General features: G+C 32.6%; 1 pseudogene; it reads left to right on the forward strand.

Annotated features, from left to right (window-relative positions):
- Positions 1–1,913: 1,913 nt before the first annotated feature.
- Positions 1,914–2,013, forward strand: LOC141552278 (U6 spliceosomal RNA; annotated as a pseudogene).
- Positions 2,014–3,734: the final 1,721 nt, after the last annotated feature.

Below are 3,734 nucleotides of genomic sequence, written 5' to 3' on the forward strand. Positions count from 1 at the left end.
GACAAGGGGCAATTAAAACCAAAGTAGTTTGTTAACTTTAGTGAAGTGGGGCAGAGGAGGAGTTGGAGAGAAAATCTTTCCATCAGGAAAGATCCAAAATAACATTATGAAATTGCAGCGAAATAATCAAGTCAAACCCATTTCCCAGGTGATATTTAGCTGATCAAGGGAAAAGCTTTCAGTGAACAAAATGGACTCTATCTTGCTCTGTTCTTATTTTGAAAGATGAAAGGAAGTGATGTTTTTGGCTAAAAAGGATTCAGCAACTAAATGTCATTTTAAAATAACCAATCTATTGGGCAAGAAATAAAAGGGTTATAGGTATTTACATCAGCAACAAAGTATAAGGTGGTCAGGAATTGGTCATCTTCTATAAAGCCATCAGTAGGTATACGGAGAGAAAGGGGGTAACCAGTCAAAGTAAAATCCTTCTCATTAAAGTCATCAGCAAATCAAAGCACAAAATGTCTAACACCAAATACAATACCAATTATAAGCATCATGATAATGCTATTCTCATTATTAGCATTATTAAACTGCTTTTGAGAATCACTGAAGAGACAAAGACAAGAGGTCAGGCATATTTCCAGACTGATTTAGCTTAGACCAATAGATCAAAGGAAAATAAGAGAAAGGATCTAAAATGAGAAGGGAATAGGGGAAATGTTTTGAAAGTTAAATGGATAAAATAGTTTAATTTAACTATTCAGTTTGATTTAAAGAATGTTGAGTGCTTGTAGTGGCCAAGATTCTATGCTAATAGATATTATTTGCCTGAATTTTTTAAAAAATTTAACAGCATTTCCTTCACAACAATTTTGCAAAGTTAGTAGTGTAATTATAATAATCCCCATTTTATTGGAAAAAAAAACTGAGGCTTAAGAGTACAGAGATTTATTGTGCAGAAATATCAGGGATCAAGTTCCATTTTACATACTTGCTGTGGAATCAAGATCAAATCACCTTCACTCTCTCAGCATTGATTTACTCTTTATTAAAATGGGAATCGTGATACTACTGCAAGAGTTAGTTTTGAGATTCAAAGGTAAGAATGCCTATTTTGAATTATTACATGTCACCCATAATACTTATTAAAGTAGCTAGCATTTATGTAAAGCTTTAAGGTTTGCAATATACTGGGCAATTTTTTCACTTGATCCTCACAGCAGTCTTCATATTATTTCTGTCTAAAAATGAGGAAATTGGCACAAAAAAAGGATTATATTGCCCAGGGTGACAATCTCAGTAAATGTCAGAGACAGAATTCTAAGTCAGGAATTTCTTTGTTCAAGACAAGCCCTTAATCCACTACTACTACTACTACTACTACTACTACTACTACTACTACTACTACTACTACTACTATTAACTAGTTGCTACATAAATGTTTGTTATTATTGTCACTAAATATTTTAAAAAGTGATAAAGCAAGGCAACTAAGTGATATAGTACATACAGAATCAAGCTTGGAGTTAGTAAAGTTCATTTTCCTGAGTACAAATCCAGCCTCACTTGCTGTGTGACCATGGGCAGGTCACTCAGTCCTATTTGCCTGTTTCTTGATCTATAAAAATTAGCTGCTGAAGAAAAAGGCAAATTAATCCAATGTCTTTTCTAAGAAAATCCTAAATGGAGTCATGAAGAGTCAAACACAATTTAATAACAAAAATAGAGCAAAAGTCTTTTAACTCTCAGGTTTAGAGAGAGTTTAGGGTTCTTATACCTCAGTTCCTTTTGATGAGACATACAAGATAAAAGGAGTTAACAAGCACTTATTAATCATCTACTGTAAGCAGACCATGTGGCATTCCAGAAGAAGAGCTGGAAACAGAAAGATTTGTGTCCAAATTGCTGAGCCATTTCTACCTTACTTTGATGAAAAGGTTTTCTTCATTGAGAATTCCCTATGATACTTGTTTTGGCAGCACATATATTAAAATTGGAATAATACAGAGATATGCATGGCCCCTGCACAAGGATGACATAAACATTTGTAAAGAGTTCCATATCTTTAAAGTTTAACTTGGAGAAAATGAGATGGCAGAAAATAGAGAGTTAGTCATTTTAACTGTGAATGTCAATGGGATGAATTTTCCTCTAAAATGGAAGCTGATAGCAGATTGAAGTCAAAGCCAGAATCCTACAATATGTTGTTTACAAGAAATGCATTTAAAGCAGAGTGATACAATACAGAGTAACGGTAAAAGGCTGGAGCAGAATCTACTATGCTTCAGCTGAAGCAAAAAAAAAAAAAATGCAGGGATAATGATTCTCATTTCAGATCAAGCAAAAGCAAAAATCTACCTAATTAAAAGAGATAAGGAAGGAAACTATATCTTGCTAAAAGGTACCATCAATAATGAAGTAATATCAAAATTAAACATATATAAACAACAACGGGGTACAGTATCCAGATTTCTAGAGGAGAAGTTAAGAGAGCTACAGAAAGAATTAGACAGCAAAACTATACTAGTGGGGAATCTCAATCTTTCTCTCTCAGAACTACAAAATAAATAAAAAAGAAGTTAAGGAGGTAAATAGAATTTTAGAAAAATGAGATATGATCGGCCTTTGGAAAAAAATTAAATGGACACAGAAAGGAATATACATTTTTCTTGTGGTACATGGTACTTATATAAAAATTGACCAAGAATTAAGGCATAAAAATCACAAAATCAAATGCAGAAAAGCAGAAGTAGCAAATGCTTCTTTTTCAGATCCTAATGCAATAAAAATTATGTGGAATAGAGGGCCAGGGAAAAATAGGCCAAAATTAATTGGAAACTAAACAATATAATCTTAATGATTGAGTGAAACAACAACAATACAATCAATAATTTCATCCAAGAGAATGACAATAATGAGACAATATATCAAAATGTAAGGGATGCAGCCAAAGCAATTCATAGGAGAAATATTATATCTCTAGATGCTTACTTGCATAAGGAATTAGAGAGTACATAATGAGGAAACCAAATTATCACTCCTTGTATATGATATAACGGTATGCTTAGAGAATCCTAGAGAATCAACTAAAAAAACTACTAGAAACAATTCACAACTTTAGCAAAGTTGCAGGATACAAAATAAATGCACATAAATTATCAGCTTTTGTATATGTTAACAACAAAGTCCAGCAGCAAGAGATACAAAGAGAAATTTAATTTAAAATAACTGTAGATAACATAAAATACTTTGGAGTCTACCTGACAAGACAACATCAGGAACTATATGAACACAATAGTTGATCAGTAGAATATGTTAGGTTCACAAGACACAATAGTCAATGACTACAGTAATGTACTGTTTGATAAATCCAAAGATCCCAGATAAGATAAGAACTCACTCTCTGACAAAAAATATTGCTAAAATTGAAAATTATATGGCATAAACTAGTCATTGACACACATCTAATACCCTATATCATGATAAATTGAAATGGATTCATAATTTAGATATAAATAAATAAAGAATGATAGTATATGAAAAGTAGAAGAACAAAGGATAGTCTAACTTTCATATCTGTGGAGAAGGAAGGAAAGAGATCATAAAAAAGGGAAAAGGACCCACATGCACAAAAATGTTTGAGGCAGCTTTTTTTGTGGTGACAAGAAACTGGAAACTGAGTGGACGCCCATCAATTGGAGAATGGCTGAACAAGTTGTGGTATATGAATGTAATGGAATATTATTATTGTATAAGAAATGATCAGCAGGATGACTTCAGAGAGTCCA

This window comes from Sminthopsis crassicaudata, chromosome 1 (assembly GCF_048593235.1).
Source record: "Sminthopsis crassicaudata isolate SCR6 chromosome 1, ASM4859323v1, whole genome shotgun sequence".
NCBI classification, from domain to species: domain Eukaryota; kingdom Metazoa; phylum Chordata; class Mammalia; order Dasyuromorphia; family Dasyuridae; genus Sminthopsis; species Sminthopsis crassicaudata.